Source organism: Pleurodeles waltl, chromosome 4_2 (genome assembly GCF_031143425.1).
Source record: "Pleurodeles waltl isolate 20211129_DDA chromosome 4_2, aPleWal1.hap1.20221129, whole genome shotgun sequence".
NCBI lineage: Eukaryota > Metazoa > Chordata > Amphibia > Caudata > Salamandridae > Pleurodeles > Pleurodeles waltl.
This window is the reverse complement of record NC_090443.1, coordinates 408,238,786-408,260,341: the sequence shown is the minus strand read 5'-3', so window position 1 is coordinate 408,260,341 and position 21,556 is coordinate 408,238,786.

Below are 21,556 nucleotides of genomic sequence, written 5' to 3'. Positions count from 1 at the left end.
CCCTATGTCGTAGGTGCAGTACTCACCGTTGTCTTCGGCGCCGCCGTTGCTGGTGTTCGTAGACGAGCAGGAAGACAAGGGCAGGGAGTATTTGTAGTTCCGGCTCCATGGTGGCCTCCTTCCTCGTGGAGTGTGTTAAGGTGAGCGTTTTCCCATTGCAAAAGCTGTTTCCGCCGTGTTTTTATCCATGGTGAATCCGCCCCGGAAAAGGTGGCGGATTGGCGGGTTGTGATACTGTGGGCGGTACATTGTCTTCCGCCTGTCTCTTGGCGGTGACCGCCGCGCTGCTTGTCTGTACTGCCGTGGCGGGCGGAGTGTTAAAGTGGCTGTCTATGTTGGCGGTTTCCGCCACTGTCATAATTCCCTTTTTTTTTCCGCCGGCCTGTTTGCGGTATTACCGCAGCTTTAACACCGTCCGCCAGGGTTGTAATGACCACCTTTGTGTTTTTTGTCGACATGTCGGCCCCAAAGAAGTCAGGTTTCAAGCCCTGTAGAGAATGCGGAGGTCAGATGTCTGTGACTGACCCCCACGACGACTGTCTTTGGTGCCTGAGTTCAGACCACGACGTCCAGGAATGTGGTTCATGACAAAAAATTAACCCAAAAGCCTTGAAGGAACGTGAGGCTAAGTTGTTCTTAGCCAAGGCTAAAAAGGAGAGAAAACAGCACCACAGATCATCGTCGGGGAAGTCAACTCACAAGAAGCGACGTCATCGTGATTCCAGGCATCAATCCAGAAGCCGGTCGGAGTCCAGGTCTCCGTCGACTCGAAGCCGTAAGTCCTGGGAGGTCAGCCCGACGGTGTCCCCTCAACCATTGACTCCGCAGACATCCCCGACGCTGTTGGTCTTTGAGGTTGAGGAGCCTCAGAGTCAACAAGCTGCTCCAGCGCATCCAGGTGCGCAGGAGTCGGCTCCGGCTCCTCAGGACTATCCTGTATTCCTGGCTCCGGGTACGGATCCGGCGGCATTTCTAAATGCCATGTTTGCTATTTTCCAAAACATGGCTCCAGGAGGTGGTGCGCCGGCTGGCCCCACTGGTCCCCTGGCATTCAACTTAGGCGTTCCGGCTCCATACAGGCCGATGCTGTTTATGCCGTTCCGTCCGGCACGAGACACCAGCGGTGCAGCCATCAACGTCGAGGGAGAGGCCTTCGATGCCGTTATCTGTTGAGATGGAGCCCCGAAGCCAGATGTCGTCGACGGGTGCAGGGCATATATCCACGGCGCCGATGGATCCGTCCACGGCATCGGGAGGATCCGGAGATCCTGTAATGAAGCCTTCTCGGCGCCATTCGCCGACGTCGTTGCACTCCATGTTGACGCCGGGGTTGGAGGCCAAATTGCGGTCCAGAAGGAAAGCCCTCAGGTTGTTGGAGGAGAGAGAGTACCAGCGGCAGATCCTTGAGGAAGGGGAGATTGCTGAGCCCCAGAGTGAGTTTCAAGGGTTGGATACGGCCAGTGGAATAGATACTTCCCCAGAATGGGATCTGGCTTCCCCGGGGGAGTATTCAGAGGAAGCAGCCACCTTTCATTCCGTCATTAGGAAGGCTGCGGATTTCCTGGGACTTCCCCTGCCTATGGCGCAGGTTAAAACCAACATCCTGACAGAGGTACTTCATCCTGCCACGGACATTGCAGATTCTCTGTTTCCATTCAATGAGGCTCTCATGGAGCCAATAGAAGAGGTGTGGAAGAAACCCGTCACTTCGTCGGCTGCGAGCAGGTCGTGGCCAGACGTAATAGGTCTGAACCTGGAGACCCTGAATTTCTATCTAAGCATCCGTCTCCAGAGAGTCTGGTCGTACAGGCATCCTGTTCTTCACGGTCTGCTCCTGGCTCCTTTCCGGGAGTACCATCTGACCGGGAGTCCAAGCGTATGAAACAGTCGGCCAAGAAAGTTTTCCCCTCGTGTAGCATGGCATTGAAATCTGCTAATGGTACGTGCATCCTTGGCAGGTACATACATGCAATAATGGATGCAGCGAAGACAGCGTTACCGGACATGCCCCAAGACTTGCATGGCCTACTTTCGGATGCCCAGGCAGCGGCTACGCAAGTCATACAGTCAGGGCTGGATACCACGGACTCTGTTGCTAGAGCCATGGGGACCTCTATTGTCACCAGGCGCCATGCTTGGTTGCGCACATCTGGATTTTCATCAGATGTTCAGGCCACGCTCTTGAACTTGCCTTTTGACGGGGCTAAATTGTTTGGCTCTAAAGTGGACTCTGCGCTAGAGCGCTTTAAGGAGTGTAGGGCCACTGCTAAGTCCTTGGGCCTGCAGACTGTTTCGACCCCATTTAGATCCTTTAGGCAGCCGCGAGTTTTTGGATGAGGGGCTTTCTTTCGTGGAAGATCGCAGCAGGCAAGACAGCAGTCTTCGAGCCTCCCCTATCGATCATTTAGGGGGCGGGATAGGGTCCGCACTAGAGAGGCCACCCAACAGCAGCACCCTTCCTCTTCCTCAGGAGTGATGCAACAGGGAAAGCAGCCCTAGTCCTCTTGCCATTGCATTCCATGCCTCTCTGGTAGGGGGAAGGTTATCTCTTTTTCTTCCCATGTGGGAGTCCATAACATCCAATTCCTGGGTCATCAGTGTGGTGAGAAAAGGCTATGCCCTTCCCTTTCGGGAGATTCCTCCTCCCTTCCCTCACCGTCCTTCCTTTTGTGCAGAAGATCATCTCCTGTTGCTAGAACAGAAGGTTCTGTCCCTATTGTCGAAAGGTGCAGTGGACTTGGTTTCCTGAGCAGGAGAGGGGTCAGGGATGTTATTCAAAGTACTTTTTGATCCCCAAAAAGGATGGTCGTCTGAGACCTATCTTGGACCTGAGGATTTTGAATTGGTTCCTCAAGCAGGAGAAATTCAAAATGCTGACTCTAGCACAGGTACTTATGGCGTTGAACAAGGAGGATTGGATGGTGTTGGTCAACTTGCAGGATGCTTATTTCCATATTCCCATTCTCAAGTCACACAGGAAGTATCTCCGTTTTGTGGTAGGGTCGCAACACTCCCAGTTTGCGGTCCTTCCTTTTGGTCTTACTCCCGCACCTCGAGTCTTCACGAAGGTGATGGCGGTTGTTGCAGCAGACCTTAGAAGGAAGGGGATAGCAGTATTCCCTTACCTGGACGATTGGTTGATCAAAGCCAAGTCTCCGGAGCTTGTGCTGCATCACCTGCGGTTGGCAACCCAGTTGTTGTTCAGTCTGGGCTTTTCAATAAATGTGCCCAAGTCTCAAATGGAGCCCTCTCAACGCCTCCTGTTTATAGGGGCAGTACTGGGCACGACATTGAATCGGGCCTTTCCCTGCCACAGCGGATTCAGGACATTCAGGCGTTGATTCCAATGTTTCATGAAGGAGCGGTTGTTTCAGTCCTCAAAATCCTTTGTTTGCTCGGTCTGTTCGCTTCTTGCATTCTGTTGGTCACTCATGCACGCTGGCACATGAGGGCTCCTCAGTGGTGCCTCTGTAGGCAGTGGTTTCAACACAAAGGGGATCTCGAGGAGTCAATAAAGATCTCCAGGGACACTGCTGCGGATCTACAATGGTGGGCTGCGGGCGGCAACTTGTCTTAAGGAAAGCCGTTTTCGCTGCCTCCTCCAGTGACCACAGTGGTAACGGATGCCTCCACTTTGGGGTGGGGAGCTCATCTGGGGGACCTGGAGATCAAGGGTCGTTGGTCTCTAGTGGAGCAGATGTTTCATATCAATCTGCTGGAACTGCGGGCGATTCGTTTGGCCCTCAAGGCCTTCCTCCCTTCCCTTCGCGGTCAGTCGGTTCAAGTCCTGACGGACAACACGACCGCAATGTGGTACTTCAACAAGCAGGGAGGAGTAGGGTCGTACCTTCTCTGCAGAGAGGCTCTGCAGCTCTGGTCCTGGGCAGGGGATCATCGGCTTTGCGTAATAGCAAACAATTTGGCCGGGGTTCAAAACGTGCGTGCGGACAGTCTCAGTCGGTTATCCTCAGATGATCTTGAGTGGCTTCTTCATCCGGATCTAGTTCTTTACATCTTTCGGATGTGGGGTTTTCCCCGGATAGACCTCTTTGCCACTCGGGAGAACGCGCACTGCCCGATGTCCTGGTGCGACCAGTTGCTTTATGCGTTTCCCCCTATACCCTTGATTCCTCGGGTTTTGAGGAAGATTTGCCAAGACCGGGCCCGAGTCATTCTTATAGCTCCGGATTGGCCGAGAAGGGTATGGTACGCAGACCTACTCCAACTCTCACTGTGCCCTGCGCTCTGTCTCGCTCACAGGGCAGACCTCCTCTTGCAGTCGCAAGGGCAGGTTCTACACCCCCACCTCCAGAGCCTGCACGTTCATGCCTGGAGATTGAACGGGGAAACCTGAGTGCTTTTTCTCTCCCACCAGAGGTGGTGAATGTTATTTTATCGGCCAGGCGACACTCCACCAAATCTGTCTATGCAAGCAGGTGGGCTAAATTTGTTTATTGGTGTGGAGAGCAACAAATTAATCCCTTAAGTGCCCATCTGTCAGATATATTGCTGTTTGCTTTGTCGTTAGCGCGCAGAGGTTGCGCTATGGCCACTGTCAAAGGCTATCTTTCCACCCTTTCGGCCTTCTTATGTATTCCTGATCAACCCTCTTTCTTCAAATCCCCTTTAGTGTTAAGGTTTTTGAAGGGGCTTACCAATAGGTTTCCTCCCACTCCGTTTATCATGCCCCAGTGGGATTTATATCTGGTGTTAACTTTTTTGATGGGCTGTCCCTTTGAGCCACTTCATTCTTGCCCCTTAAGGCTTTTGGTTCTAAAAACTGTGTTTCTGACGGCCATCACGTCGGCTAGACGTGTGGGTGAGCTTCAGGCGCTTTCTGTTCATCCACCTTTTACAACCTTTCATAAAGACAAAGTGGTTTTGAGGACCAGGGCGGCTTTCCTCCCCAAGGTAGTGACTCAGTTTCATTTGGGACAGTCCATCACTCTCTCGACATTCTACCCTCCTCCGCATCCATCTAAGGAGGAGGAGAGACTCCATCGTCTGGACCCCAAGAGGGCTCTCAGTTTTTACATAGACAGGATGAGAGAGTTCCGCTTGGATGACCAACTCTTTATTGGATACGTGGGGAAGAGGAAGGAGAAGGCCGTCCACAAACGAACGCTATCCAGGTGGGTCGTTCTTTGTATTAAGATATGTTATTCATTTGCAAAGAAGGATCCTCCTGAGGGGATCAGAGCACATTCCACCAGGGCCAAGTCGACTACATCGGCCCTGGCCAGAGGTGTTCCAGTGGCGGACATTTGTAAGGCCGCGACTTGGTCTTCCCTCCACACCTTTGTAAAGCACTATTGCTTGGACTCTGAGGTGAGGAGGGATGGCCATTTTGCGCGGTCTGTGCTGCAGGAGTTCTTGGTATGACCCGACGGACACCCTCCTCCAAGGTGGTACTGCTTTGGGACTCTATTCATTAGTTGAGGAATCCACAGGTAGTTGTATCCATCAGAAGAGCAAGTTACTTACCTTCGGTAACGCTTTTTCTGTTGGATACATGAGCTACTTGTGGATTCCTCACGGTCCCTCCCACCTCCCCATTGTCTGTCTGGTCATACCGAGATCTCCTTGGGTGTGCATTTGTGTATTTTAGTTTTGTATGTATATATAGTTGTATTTCTGTTTATTTGCAAGTTCTGATTTTTTTTCATAATGGTGCAGAACTTTTAGGAAGGTGCATTGATATTGTTTCTATTATTGATGGTTGCTTTTTCCATAAAGATTTATTGGATATAGTTATGAAGTTGTCGCGTAGGCTCTCATTATCCTAATGAGACTACTGGATTTTGAGCGGCAAGATCGTTCACAGTGTGTGGGACTAAATCTGACCCACGGTGGAGGACCCTTGTCACTCTAAATCCGGGTTTTGCTCCGGCTAACTAGCAGTGCCTCATCTCTCCCAAATGGAAGAGACAATTGGGCAGCCGAGCGCATGACATCTTAGCACTTCCCAGGGAAGTCGTGGTCACTCAGGTCACAACCGGTTCTCTCATACACAGTACGGTCCCATATATAAATGACAAAGGCAGTTTAAGTTTTAAAGATTGGTTTAATAAAAGGACTGCATTTTAGATAGCAAAGCGTGAGCTGCAATACCCAGAACTACACAACACATTAGGAATAAAATAGTAACAATGAGAGTGAAGCACAAGAATAATACTATCATAGAGGAGCTAGATTATTTTCTCTCTAAGTTATATTTCGAGCAAAGCATGTGAAGCTTTAAGCCTGCCTTTCAGGTGTGAATCCCATTATCCACAACAGCTAATGCCTTTTTCAGATTTTCCTGATCTATCTGCCTTAACTGGGCTGCAGCCTCTCGTTGGGAAAGTTTCCATATTTCATTGTATACCTCATACAAGAAACGCTTCCTACGTGGTATCTTTGGGCCTGACAAAAAATCTTGTAAGTCAGTGTTGTTAGACAGGAGACTGAGATGTGTCTTAACTGCATCTAGTGAGGATGATTTTAGCCACTGTTGGCACAATTTTCCTACACTATATGTTGTAATTATGTCAGCATTTTTTGGTGATATATAGCGAGGGTCTGACCTACTCGTTTGGAAACCCAACGAGGAGGTGACAAAACGTTGATGACACCCGTTGGTATCTATTGGCCACAATAACCACCCGTCTGGACGTGTCAGTGAAGTATTAAATGTACCATTTTGGACCCACTCATTAAGCTCACTAAAAGTTGCATTCGTGTACTTTTGCCAATTATTAAATTTTGCAGGGGCAGGTATGCTGGGCATGTTTAATTCTCTAATTGTAGCTAAGCCTAAGCAACTGGTCTGTTGTACTGTTTCATTTTTAAAAATCCTTTGAGCGGGGATGAGACATGCTCTAAACAATGTTTCTCTACCCTTGGTCTGCCAATTTTTTGTTCCCCACTTTTCAAATCAACATTTTTTTACCAATATTCATAACCTTCAATTGATACCCAGGAAACAAAGGAGTCCAAATATATACATTTTGTTTTGGTCAACAACATTTGTTTATTTCTAGTCGGAGTTATCTTAAAATAATATTACTCAGCATTTTTTTGATGATGCCCAGAAAAATACGCAAATTTTTCAAAATACGTTTTTGAACTCCCAGTTGGGCAATGTTCCCATTGTGCATAATCAAATATCGTTTTTGGACTGCTCGCTCTATGTATGAAGTGGTGCCCATAATAATTATAGCAAAACATGTCACTATAATTGTCTTTAAACTGGTAAACATCTTCATTTTCATAGACAGTATAATATTGCAATTCTGTCATCATTGAATCAACTGTTTTCACATCCCAGTCATCAGATACAATGCCTGGTATTACTATATCGTTCATGGATAACTTTAACACATACGGTATATGAATTATTTCAGTGGGACCATATATATCAAACATTACTTTATCCCACACAATCCCATCCTGAATTGGCACTGCAGAAATGTTCACAAAGGACAAGTCTCTTCGAACCTTATGTGATGAAAAATGTGGTTTCAATACTTCCTCCACCTGTTCAACCGCTGATCTCTCAGGAAGAAAATGACCATGTCTTAAAAGAAAAAAGGTAATGACAAACCCAATCCAAAGAAAAAAGGCTAGGACAGTCAAGGAAAGCCACACATAGTTCCATGGAAAAATGAAATAAGTATCTTTAAGCCAATGTATCAGCTTACGTGCACCTGACAGGTCAGCAGTCGAAGAGGCAAACGAGTTCGATTGACCGTCGTTGTAGTCGGCATAGTAACCAGAGGCAGTTCGTGCAAAAGGCGTTGCCGTAGTCAATGGAGGAGTTGGTGTTTCCTGTGGTGGCACACAGTAGACAGCACCATCTGTCTTGTTTGTAGTCATAGTGACTTGATCAAATGTTTCTAAGTTGCTTGTTGTTAGTGGAACCAATGCAAGATCATCATCATCCACCCTCCCCAAGCTCAGAGAGGCATCATTGTTGGTGTAGACAACTTGAAGCGGAACTTCTTCTCCAGTAGTGAGAGGGATTCGGGAACTACTGGACGTTCCTCTTGGTCGGCTGTGTAGAATCTGCCACATGTTGTAACTTGACATTGTCAATAGAAACAAAGCGGTTTTCTTTGGCACCTGGCAACGGTGGTAGAATAACAGTTCTGGTACCGTGTATCCCCAACACAGGGACTGGTGCTTGATAAGCAGGGCCAAATTCATTTTTCACTGCAACCTTTTCACGCACAAGATCCCCAACTCTGGGAATCCAGCCGGTAGGTGTTACTGGCACATCCTTAATTCCTGTGGAGGCAGCATTTTTAGAAGAGTTATTTTCACGGAACTGCTGTAATTCCTGTAAAACAGTGACACGATCATTTATGTCAAAGGGTGTTTCCGACACCTCCACACCAGGACCATCAAGATCCGGAACAAACATTTGTGTTCCGAACAGGCACTCATATGTAGTACGACCCCCCAGGGACCTTCTAGGCAGGTTATTTAGTGTTCTCTGAACTCCATACAGGTGGGTTAGCCAACTACGACCCGTACCTAAGACTCTGGCCGTTAAGGATTGCTTTAAATCGCGGTTTAATCGCTCCCCGACAGAATTTCCCTCGGGATGAAATGGAGACGAGTACTGGAGCTGGACCCCCAACAAAGCCATGGTGTCCCTGAATGCCCTTGAGGCAAAAGCAGGGCCCTGGTCCGAATGGTATGCCGCAACTGCATATGTACCGACAAAGACTTGCAAATCTTTAATAACAGTCCGAGTGTCAGCCGAGTGTTGTGGCCACACCCACACAAATCTGGAGCAAGAATCAACAGCGACTAGTATATATTTGTATGCACTATCAGGTGTTAATGGACCGCAATGATCCAAGTACACACATTGTAATGGTCTATTTGAGATTAAGAGGGGTGTCTGTGGCGTGCGCTTAGCTGTGGAAACTTAAATTTGTTGACAGATGTCACAACAAAGGACATACTGCTTAGTCTCTTTATAGAGACCAGGCCACCAATAACAGGCCTGCAAGAGTGAAATTGTAGCAGCCACGCCAGCATGTGCAGATGCCACCCCCTCATGCGCTGCTTTAATCAATTGTAATCTTACATCTTTATTGGGGATGTCGCGTACGCCTACCCCTGGAATTTTAACTTCAGCGTTCAGCATACTACCCATCAAGTATTGATATTTATTAGGAAATCCTTTAGGATAAGTCGCACCATCAACTGTAGCTTTTATGGCAGCCATAATGTCTGTGTCTGGTTTGGAACTCGAATGAGTCACTGCAGCTACAGTGGCAACTGCCACTGCCGACGTTGCGGCTTCATCAGCCAAAGTATTTCCAGCAACGTGTATCCCAACGCGCTGGTGTCCAAGTGTATGCACAACATGGACTTTGGGTAGCGTCTCTTTCAGGTCTGCAACATTCCCTCACTGGAGTCTGTGTTTTATGGTGTTGCCTTTCGAATCTCTGAACCCATTCAAGCGCCAGTAATGCAGGCATTCATTAAAAGACTGGACGCAATAATATGATCACAAACAATCAGTGTGAACTGTGTCGGATCTGTGTATTCTAATGCCATTAGTAGAGCCTTTAGCTCAGCCAATTGTGCTGTACAATCCCCTAAGGTCTGTGTATAGGTATGTTGGGGACAGAATTTCTCCCCCTCCATATAGCCGCTCACGACCGCACATGCAGCAGAATATTGATGTTTGGTTCCAATCGCTGGTTGCACAGAGCCATCGGTGTACATGACTACATTATATTGATCAATAGGCAAGGTATCAGCGGGAACTGGATATTCTACTTCATATTGTAGAAATTCTTGAGTTTGTAACTTTGGGTCAAAGATGTAGTCTACATCAGTGGCTGTTAAAGACGTAGCCCATTGTATCCAACGTGGATGAAGTGCTTTTGTGTTCGGGACGCTAGCTTTTGTAACAGCCTCAAGGGCCGGAATAGGAGAAACGACAATGATGCGTTTTCCTTGGGCAAGAGGTCTTTCTTTAATAACAGCCATCTGGACAGCAGTGAGAATTTTCTCTGTGGGTGCAAAGCGTTGTTCTGCAGCGGAATACAGGTGTGATTTGTATGCAATCGGGACTGTCTCACCTTCATTAAAGGTGACATATGTAAAACTAATGGCCCCAGCTATCACCCTGATGACCAAATGTGTCTTATTGTCCCGTGTCTGTAAATGTTTTGCTGCTAGCATGTCTGCCTGTAACTCTCAAAGAGTATGTGTGTGTTCAATTGTCCAGTATTTGCTTGAAAAATCAGACGTATCAATTCATATAAAGGTTTTATGCGTGTAGCATAATCAGGAATGTATGTTCTGCCAAAATTTAGAAAGCCCAACAATAATTGTTGTTTTTTAATCGTATTTGGTGGTTGCAACTGTGCACATTTTTCTAAAAATTGTGGCGCTAGGCTCTTCCCTTCATTCGACAGCTCATATCCCAGGAACAGGAATCTGAGGAAGGCAATTATTTAAGTTAAATTTGTAGCCGAGTTCGGCAAACCCTACAACAATGCAGGCTACCCGTCTTAAATGTTGTAGTAACTCGTCATCAGTGAGATACATATCATCCACATATGACAATGCTTCAGGGTCTATCTCGTGTAAAATAGCAGTCACACGAGCTGCAAACAGTCCTGGGCTGTTCTTATACCCTTGAGGCAAACAACAGAATTTTTTCTGGGAGCCTAGTGCGCTAAAGCTTGTTAAATCTCTGCTCTCAGGCGCTATATTCTGGCAGAAGAATCCATTCGAGATATCTAAAGTCGTTTTATATTTTTTCTGAACAATGTTGCTCATTAGTGCAGTGCTATGCGAATTTTGTGTAGCATATGTACGTGTATGTCCGTGTAGTCTAAAACTATTCTGTATGAATGGTCCGGTTTAGCTACAGGAAATAAGGGATTATTCATCGGTGAGACACAGGGTTCAATCACCCCCTGGTATTCTAATAGCGTAAGTATTTCTCTCATCTGTGCCCTTGCTTCATGTTTTATGGGATACTGCGGTTGTGGCTGAGGTTCACCTTTAATGGGAATTACATGGTATGGAGAATCCCTGTCCCACCCTACGTGATTTCTATATAACGCAGGTGCTTGTGCGAGAGCCCATTCTACAGAATAGGACTCAGCGAGTTCCTCTGGAACAAGGGGCAAAAAGGAAGGTTTAATGATCTTCTCCCCAGCTGGGCAGGTGCGGACAAAATCAGACGGCCAATCTTGTTCAGCCAACAAAATTTCACATATTTTAACTACACGATCCCAGAAGATTGCGTGTATGGTGCGTTCAATGTCTCCTTCTAATTGTAGAGTTACTCTATACACCCTATCGGGTTCGGAGACACGCATATCTGCTGTTTCTACTTGTATGAAGTCATCAGTTGCTTTCACCTCCAGATGCTCTAGAAGATTCCGGCGAACTATTGTGACCTCTGCCGTGCTGTCTAGCAGTGCTAGAGCCCAGTTCTTGTTCTTCAAGAGAACCCTCTTCCTGAGTGGCATGTCTAACTGAGACAGCCGCCACTTTTTTCTTTTTAAATTGTTGTTTTTGTTGTACTGGTTTCTCTTCCGTCTTAACAGAAACCTCCAAAGAGCGTTGTGATTCCTGTCTCGGTTTCACGTACTCTGTTCTCCGCTCTGATCGCCCACCTCTCTCATTTCTCTTTTCCGATGAGTCCTGAAAGGAACGAGATTGGCGTGTATCAGTATAATGATATCTATCAGGCGTTTTATATTCTCTCTATTTCTGAGATTATACCTATTCTGTGGGGTCTCCATGCGTGGAGATTCTCCCCTTTCTTTTTTAGGCGTTTGTTGTTTTTTCTCCCAGCATTTCCTATTAACCTCAGGTTGTTGTTTAGTATTGTCTTTATTAATTTTACCCTGAAATTGAGGTTTTTGTGGTCTAGCCCCAAGGCTATCTCGACCGATACTGGAATATGTATCCGCTATTATTTTAGGCAGTTCTCGCTCCTGATCTTGTTGCGGAACGTCACGAAGACGCATGCGCACTGCGAGTGCAGCTGCTTCCCCTTTAAGGTTACTTAATATGATTGAAGAAACTGTGGCAAGATTGCCCATCAGTTGCATTCCTAAATCTAGGGCCGGGGCAGCCCCGTATTCATCTTGAATTTGTTTAAGCACGTCCGGTAGGTTGGCTAGTGTCGGTGTACCGTGTGCCGTTGTATAGAGTGCGGCAAATACCGTGCCCCATGTGTTACAGTGTTCAACTGTGGGAACATCCCAAAGGGCAAGCACATAGTTAATATTCTATGTTTATCCTGAGGTCCCGTATGGGGGAATACTGCCTCCAGCGTATTAATTTTTTGTGCTAGCCAAAACGGAGTCTCCTCTCGTTAGGCTGGGACTTTACCCATAATAGAGTGTACAGTCACCGGATTTATACCTGGTGTTACTGCATGTGGTTGTGCTGGAGCAGCACGCGCTGGGTTTGTAATTAGTGTCTGCATCACAAATTGTACTAATCGTCTATATATTGCTGTTAATTCAATATATAAGCGTCGAACCTCAGCTACCGCCATATTCGCAACCGCAGGATGAGGTGTATATGTGGCCAATAAAGGGCAGGTAGGACCATCATTACTTAGTGGACCTAACCTTACTGGTAATATTGTATGGGGTAGGGCGCCATCAAGCCAATTATTATGTTCTTGATAAGATAGAGGTATCTCTAAGTATGCGTACGCCCTGTACTGCCCAGGCGCGTTCGCAACTGTATATGTATGAAATGTATTTGTGTTTCCATCAACTGCTGGAAATGTGACCCAAGAGTAAAACTGCTCTGTTCTATAGGCTGCGCAAGCGTCCACCACAAATGTGACTGGACCTCCCTGTGCTGTAAGTCCATGTGCTAGTAAATGTGTCGTAAGTGGTTGTCTCATGTTAAGAGCTATTTGTACAGCCTGGGGATTTGCCATTATAATAGCAGTAAGGGTTCAGAGAAGGCAAACCAAGACAGGGTTTTTTTTCCTTTTAAGGTTCAAGCTTGAACAACCACCTGCTGTAAAATAGGGTTACCTATACAGCGGTGGTGGAAATCCTCAGTACCACGGACGTCTCCGTATACGAACTGAGGGGTCATTATATAAAAATGAGACCGAGATATGCCGGTGGACCCGTAAATTAGAGCCTGACTAAACGTTGGCGGCGCCATGTCGCGTAGGCTCTCATTATCCTAATGAGACTACTGGATTTTGAGCGGCAAGATCGTTCACAGTGTGGGGGGCAAAGTCTGACCCACGGTGGAGGACCCTTGTCACTCTAAATCCAGGTTTTGCTCCGGCTAACTAGCAGTGCCTCATCTCTCCCAAATGGAAGAGACAATTGGGCAGCCGAGCGCATGACATCTTAGCACTTCCCAGGGAAGTCGTGGTCACTCAGGTCACAACCGGTTCCCTCATGCACAGTACGGTCTCATATATAAATGACAAAGGCAGTTTAAATTTTAAAGATTGGTTTAATAAAACGACTGCATTCTAGATAGCAAAGCGTGAGCTGCAATAACCAGAACTACACAACACAGTAGGATTAAAATAGTAACGATGAGAGTGAAGCACAAGAATAATGCTATCATAGTGCCACTAGATTATTTTCTCTCTAAGTTATATTTTGAGCACAGAATGTGAAGCTTTAAGCCTGCCTTTCAGGTTTCCCCGGGAGGACATTTACCCTCATACCTGAGCAAAGGCTTGTAATCTGCATCAGCATCTGCAACGGGGCATTCAGCATCTAGTTGTAGGTTTCTGGCCGGAATCTCCCTCTTGACGTGTACTAGGACTAAGAAGTGTTTTTATAACTAACAGGCAGATGTTATAAGAAAATGTCCCTACGTAAGGATGTGTATTTTCTACAAATACTTGAGACTAGGGGCCATATTTATACTTTTTGACGCACAACTGCGTCAAAAATGTTAACGCCGGCTAACGCCATTCCAAAGCGCCATGCGGGCGCCTTATTTATGGAATGACGTTAGCCGGCGGAGCTGACTGGTGTGCGTCAAAAAAAATGACCCACACCAGGCAGCGCCGGCGTAGGGGAAAATGGAGCTTGGGCGTCAAAAAATGGGGCAAGTCGGTCTGAGGCAAAAAATCTGCCTCAACCCGATTAGTGCCATTTCTTTTTACTCCCACCCTCCATTGACATGACTCCTGTCTTAGCAAAGATAGGAGTCATGCCCCCTTGCCCAATGGCCATGCCCAGGGGACTTCTGTCCCCTGGGCATGGTCATTGGGCATAGTGGCATGTAGGGGGGCACAAATCAGGCCCCCCTATGCCACAATAAAATTTTAAAAAAAATACTTACCTGAACTTACCTTAAATTCCCTGGGATGGGTCCGTCCATCCTTGGGCTTCCTCCTGGGGTGGGCAAGGGTGGCAGGGGGTGTCCCTGGGGGCATGGGAGGGAACCTCTGGGCTCCTTCCGAGCCCAGGGGTCCCTTAACGCCTGCCCTGACCAGGCGTTAAGAAATGACGCAAAAGCGGCTGGACGTCATTTTTTTTGACCCGCCCACTCCTGTGCGCCATTTTTGCATGGGAGTTTAAATAAGGCGCACATGCCTTGGAGTAATTTTTTAGACGGGAACGCCTACCTTGCATATCATTAACGCAAGGTAGGTGTCCACGCTAAAAAATGACGCAAACTCCAAGATCTTTGGCGCTAGACGGGTCTAACACCAAAGTATAAATATGGAGTTAGCTTTGCGTCGGATTTGCATTAAAAAAAACAACACAATTCTGGCGCAAACAGAGTATAAATATGCCCCTAAACTTCTACCCCGTTTACCGGCAATGTACCAGACTGTAGCCTTGACTGAAGCACAGGGCGATCAAGAATGCATTATTTGAGAACACAGTGCTGAACTAAGCTAAACAGGCGATAGAAGAAATTAAAACAAGACCGTAAAGCTGGGTATTGTAAAATAACAGTGCGAAGTTGAATAAAACATATGTAGGGCAAAGTGCACAGCGGCCTATTACGAGAAACTAACGTGCATGAAGCTATATTAAAAATGGCTACACTACAAAGTGATTGGATTTTCAATCTTTATCTATTCGTCTCAAAGGCACGTCAAAAATGGCGTAAACTGACGTCACCACGCCGGCGAGGGACGCTTATTGCCACGATGACATCAGGCGGAGCCACGTGGAGTCGGGCAATTGTGATGTCCTCGCCGACGTGCAGAGCTGGAGAGAAGTTTCTGTTGAATTCTATGCATGGGGAGAATTCATTAGGTGAGGAATCCACAGGTAGCTAGTGTATCCACTAGAAAAAGCGTTACCAAAGGTAAGTAACTTGCTCATTCATTACATTTTAGGGTTGCACTTGCTCCATGCACGGGGGCACAAGGGCAAAGCAAAGTCTACGTGAGATTAATGAATCCACACAAGGCTACCTTGGGTGGCCATGCGCTGCTTAATAAACCAATAATAACGCAAGGGAGTGCAAATCACTAGCTTGGGTTACTCTGCGGGTGGGAGGCGTTCCATGGGTGGTGCATGGGCATTCCCCACACATAGTGGTAAATGACTCTGACGATTGTTTTGTGAAACACAAGCACACCTGCAACATGACGCAAGGGTGCCTGCATTGACACTAGGCTACAAAAAGTGCAACAGTGCTAGGAAAGGACAGGGATGTGCTATATAAAGTTAAATATGGTGCAAGGCTGCCCTTTCACACAGCGCTGCACTCTAAGTAGGATTGCTGCGATGCGCCGCATGAAAGATTCATAAATAAGGTATCTGATGCGACTCAGGGCCATACAAGGTGGCTCTGGCCCTGCCAGGCTTGGTGTTAAATATTTAAATTTTGCCTCACACTAGAATTGTCTTGCATGACACAAGGGCAATGCTAAAGACTGATAAATGTGCACTTAGGTTGTCCCAGCAAACTATCTATCTCTCCATTATTTGACAATTGATTATTCTGTGCTTATACTCTTCTTTGTGAGATTTCACCCCTTTTTTCACTGACCATGTACTTCTTGCTCGTCATCTACTTCACCACTGTCCTGACCTTCACACTCTGGATGCCAACTCTGTTGGAATGAGGGATCCTACCTGCTCCTACAGTGGGTCCAAATCCTCCTGGACATCAGGTTGTCCTCTGGCCCTCATGGCTGCCTTTTCGTTCCTGGACAGTTTTTCTTTTGTCGTATGTTTTAAATTGTGCCACCACTCCTTACACTCCACTACAGTCCTCCTTGCTTGTGCAATGCAGTTGATCCAGTCCACTATACATAAACATACATCATCCTTCTCTGCTAATGGCAATTTGGAGGTAACAAATATTAGATGCTCATTCTTGGTTCCCTCATTGATAAGTATTGGGTTTTCCTCCTGTGAGGAGTTAGACTCGCATGGGCCCTGGGTTGTTGGCAGGTCTTTCGGGTTAGGGTTGTTGCTTTCCTGAGTTCCTGCGGCTCATTCCATGGTTGTAGAGATTTTGGGGGGGATTGATAGTGAGACTAGCTTTGCTCTCTTTACTGTTTTCAAGCGTGCCTGTAACGCTATGCACTCCTGCGTGACACAGTGTTGATTTGCGGCATGTAAGGGTGTTTTACGTCACAGAAATCAACTTTGCAGCACATAGATAGTCCTTGTGTTAGGTCACTTTTCACCATAATGAACTACTTTGCATCACTATGCCTGACGCATCTTGAGCCCTGCAACCTGGTGCGCTGTATGTTAAATACGGCACAATTCATTGGAACGCAATGCAGCATTGTATCAGTTATGATAAATTTGCCCCTAAATGTATAATATATCAGAAAGATGGAACAGGCAGATGAGCTTATAAAAACTATGTGTAGCTCAGTTTCAGGGCGGATGAAGTAATTATATTCTTTCAGGAAGGCATAAGCAAAAAGCAGAAAATCATGAAAAGTGGTGCTTCTGGGTTATAAATTAGGATTGAAATTCACAATAGTTGTTAGCCACCCAAAGGCAGGAGCCCAAATAGTCATAGAGAGATATGCCACAGGGTTGATGGGTGGGTGCCCTGAGGAGGGCCACTGGGTGGGGAGCATAGTGGGATAAAAACGAAAAAAGAAAAAAAAGTCCTAATTCCTGATACAATTGCTATTTTAGGAAGGTGGGGTTGAAGGGTGAGGTAATAACAAGGTGGTATTGGGGCAAGTGATAGATCAGCAATAAAGGCGTCGCATTTCTTTTCAAGAAGAATGCCAGAGTCAGGGTGTTAGTGTATAAAAAGATACTTTTGTGAGATGGATAATCGGGATGTTTACTAGTCCCATGGAGTTTTAATTGTGTGCCAAAATTGTGGTGACTGATCACCACTTAATACAATGGTAGCATATCTTTTGGACTACCCCACTCCCATTTTTATGGGGGTGGGGGGGCTTTAACATCTTGTTGAACGCAAATTAGTTAGGTCCTCTAAAGAACGAATAGTAAACAACCCAAGAGTAGGAAAGGCCCCTAGGAATATTTTTAAGACCTAGCCTATGTGCCGTCTGGTGTACGAGGCGGGCACAAAAAGAGGGCATACATTCATTAGTATGAAGCATAAGTACTTGGGGGAATGTGGCCTGGAGCCAACCAAGATGGATGCCTAAACTAGGAGCTCTACTCCCCGGATCATACTATCTGTTTCTATCCATCCTTTTTGTGACTGATTGCTGCCCTACTCTGCCTGAGAGCCCTGCCATGAGAAAATTCTGCAGTTTACTTCTTAAATGGCGGCCCTGTGAGCCCTGACATCACTGGAGGTGGCGCAGCAGGGGTCTGGAGCTGGGGCCTCGTGAACTGTGGTCTAAGCTTTTTATTAGCAGAACTAAGCTAGCTGTGAGTGGACAGCCTGTGTGGAGTGCGACATCAAAGGGGCCCTGTGTGTGGGGCTTGACGCTGCCCCGCCCCCACCCACCCTTGCTGCTGGGGTCCGTTCGAGGGCTGTGGACATGAGGCATAGAGAGTCCCAAGCGGACTGATGAGGTGAGGTTGCATGGCTGGGTTGACTTGTCTGGAGGGGTGTGACAGAGTTGGCTGTCCGGGGTCAGCTCACAGCGGCTGCCTGTTCGAGCTAAGACACAATGTGGCCTAGCAGTGCTTCTCCTCAGTGAGGGTCACTACGCCTGTGGGGAGTATTCAGGGACATAAGGAGCGGCTGGGGCGGGAGCTGCCAATGGTCACCTAGGCTACTGTCGCCACAGGAGGGCTGGAAAGGCCTACTGCCTGCCTGGTTCTAGGCTACGCTGGACGGGCTGGGGAAACTCACCAGGGCACTTAACATGGTGGGTGCATGGCTCTACTTGCCTCTGTGGGCTCCTGGGGATGTTGACCCCCCCAGGAGGTTGACATTCCTCTGTGAGTTTACTCCTGGCAGTTGACTGGAGGCTCCTAACATGTCGGCTAGGGCCCCTAATCAATACTACGAACCATGCTTACGGGTTTCCGTAAGACTGCTTCTGATACTGTGGGTACTCTCCTTTGCCCTTGTGTGTCCCCCTGCAATAGTTAAGCCGCACCGCACTTTATTGCCCCTGTGTTGAGCTAATAGGGGCTCTTTTGGACGTGCTTCTGATGGCCTGCTTTTCCGCCACATATTTTGGCTGCATGCAGTGACCCTGCGGCTTGGCGTGACTCGCTGGCAGTGTGGACTGGGGGCACTTGTGGTGCTCTGCCACCGGCTAGACGGGGGAAAATCATGGCGTAGGAAGACTCGAAAGAAGGCGGATGCCTGATACCCCTCCACCGCACACACCCTGCTACACTCCTGGTGCTGTAACCTTCTTCCTGGTAATCCACCACCTCCTCCCTGTACCTGTCATCGGCAATCGGGCTCCTTGTACTGAAATTTGGGCGGGCACAGGGCTTGTCCTTATGAGTGGCTTGTGGCTGTCACCTGCCCCACTCTTCCATTCTACGTGGCCAGCTGGAACCCTGCCATTGGTGAACTGCCAGACTGCCAGGCATACTATCTGCTTGCACTTGCCCTACTGGAGTGGTGTGATTCTTCGTCGGTGGGTGAGGAGGGTCCGTACCCCTTGCAATTTCTCTCGCTATCTGCAAAACAGACCCTAAACAGCCCGAGCTGGGGTTCTAGCCTCACAAAGACACTTTCTGCCTCGCAAAGACTCTTCCTGCAAAGTTGATAAATCTGGTGCTGTGGTGAAGACTGCGGGTGCTCTCTCCCCTAAGCCAAACACCCATGCCTTGCTTCAGATGAGCTCTATCCTTCAGTGCATCACCTCTAAATTAGATAACCTGTCTGGCCAGTCTGGAGGCTCGTTTTACTAAGAAGGAAAAGAGAACTACCAATGCTGAACAGCACCTTTCCTCATTGAAGAATAATCAAGCAACCTTAACTACTAACTATCAAAGGTTGTGCACTGAACTACTGAATGTGGCTGCTAAAAATGAGGATTTGGAGTCCCACTCTAGGCAGAACAACCTGAATCTTCCAATACCAGACAGATGAAATTGTTTATTGAACAATTCCTTTGTGACTTATTTGACATCACTTTCTTCTCCAAATAATTTGCTGTGGAGCATGCCCACCGCTCTTTGGGGCCTGGCCCAGTTTCTGGTGTGCCTCCACACCCTAGCCTAGACTGCTTAATAATTGTGACCGGGACACTGTGCTTCGGATGGCTCAAGATCCAGTTTGGCTCTGCTGCAATCTGAACGGCAAAACAACTATTTTCTCATCGCCATAGGAGGCCTTTTGCAGCATCAAAAACACTTTGGGAACTTGAGGTCAACGTAACACTCAGTCCTTCGCTCCTGCTAGTGACACCAGGCTATTGCTTCTACTGGTCCTGATGTTTGAACTCCTGGGGGCTGTGATTCAATTGCCGCCCCTGAACTGAGTGGTTGGTGTCATATTAACACTGTGCCTATTCAACTGCTTTGCTTCTTCTTTCATATGTTGACCCCCTATGGTGTTATTTGGAATGTGCCATTTGTTACTTTTGGCGATGCTTAGTCCAACTACCTGTATATGAAGCTCATACTTTAATTCTCTATCTAATGCCGCTGATGACTGGTCATCCAAACACTTTACTATCATCAACACTTATGGGCCCAACATTGATGACTGGGATTTTAACTGGGAAGTCTGGTGGCACTACTTAACTTTATCTCAGTGTAATCTGGGGAGGGGAGGGTTTTACCTTTGTTCTTGACTGACATGTGGACAGGTCTAACCCACAACTCATCCCCACTGCGCCGGAGCAAGTGTGCTACGCGATCTCATGAATGTTAACGACCTGCTAGACTTTTGAAGGGTTCGTCACCCTCTAGCTAAGGAGGGGACGCATCTCACCACAGTCCATGAATCCTGGGATAGGTTGTACTACTGGATAGGCACCCCTGATGTTCATAGTTGGATTGCGCAAATAGGGCATTTGCCTAGGACCCTGTCTCACTTGGCAAATGGTTGAGACAGCCTAGAGCCTTGAACGCTGCTGGGACAGCGCAGGTGACACAGTTTGCAACGACTGGAAACACCACGAGCTAAAAGAACAGGTTACACGAGTAAAAACAGGCAATGATGCTCATGGTGCAACTGATTATAGGACTATGAACAAATGTTTGGCAGCATAGTGGTGCAAGGCAAACTACAATACACAAGAGAGCAGTAAAAAACAATAAAATAGCCATGCAATATTAGCCTTGCATATCACCAGGCACGTTATCTGTTAACTAACTTATGATGCTTATGATACTGCATACGTTTTTTTTTTTTTACAACATGCCATGGAACTGTGTGTCCCATGATGCTTAGCAAGCGTCTTGCTCGCAAAGATGTAATCCGATTGGTCTGCGTTGGTAGGGTGGGGCCCAATTGAGCCTCCATACCACACCCCCAGTTGTTCCTGTGTGGAAAGTAATCCTGTTACTCCAGGGTAAGTTGAGTAGATACTTTACTGAAGAGCAGGTACATCTCTCGCCTCATCTCTCTCACACTGCTGCCTGTGACAGTCATCCATTTTATTCTAGAATGGAAGCTGTCAACACAGCACGTGCTTATTGAATACCACACATCCCGCTCCTTTAACAAACTTTTTCCACAACACCAACAATAAAGAACTAAAGAAAAAGCTTACTAGATCTATTTACAGACCTCTTATGTATAAATACACATAGCAAAATATACTATACACTTACTACTAAATTTAAACATTCAGGTGCAAAATGGAATCTATTTACACAATATAAAATCTACTAAATCTACTGCTACAGGTAGCTACATTCGGAGGCTCAGATTGTTCTTTAGAGACACTTTCTTCATTTCTCAACACACAATTTTCTTCTCTTCCTTCTCCGTGTATTCCTTCATGCAACTTCTCTACCATACAACCATCTTTTCCTTGTATACTCTCGTTATTGCCCGCAACCTCCGGCCATAACCAATCATAGTTAGTTGTTGACTCATTAAGCAACTTCTAATCAGATTTCTGCATTACAATTTTATTGCATTTCGCCAACCTTCCCATGTGCCAAACTTTTCCATTGCTCAATAAGGCTGAACATGTAAAGACCTTTTCCACTTGAAGAGGATCGGAAAACTTGCTGTTCCCTTT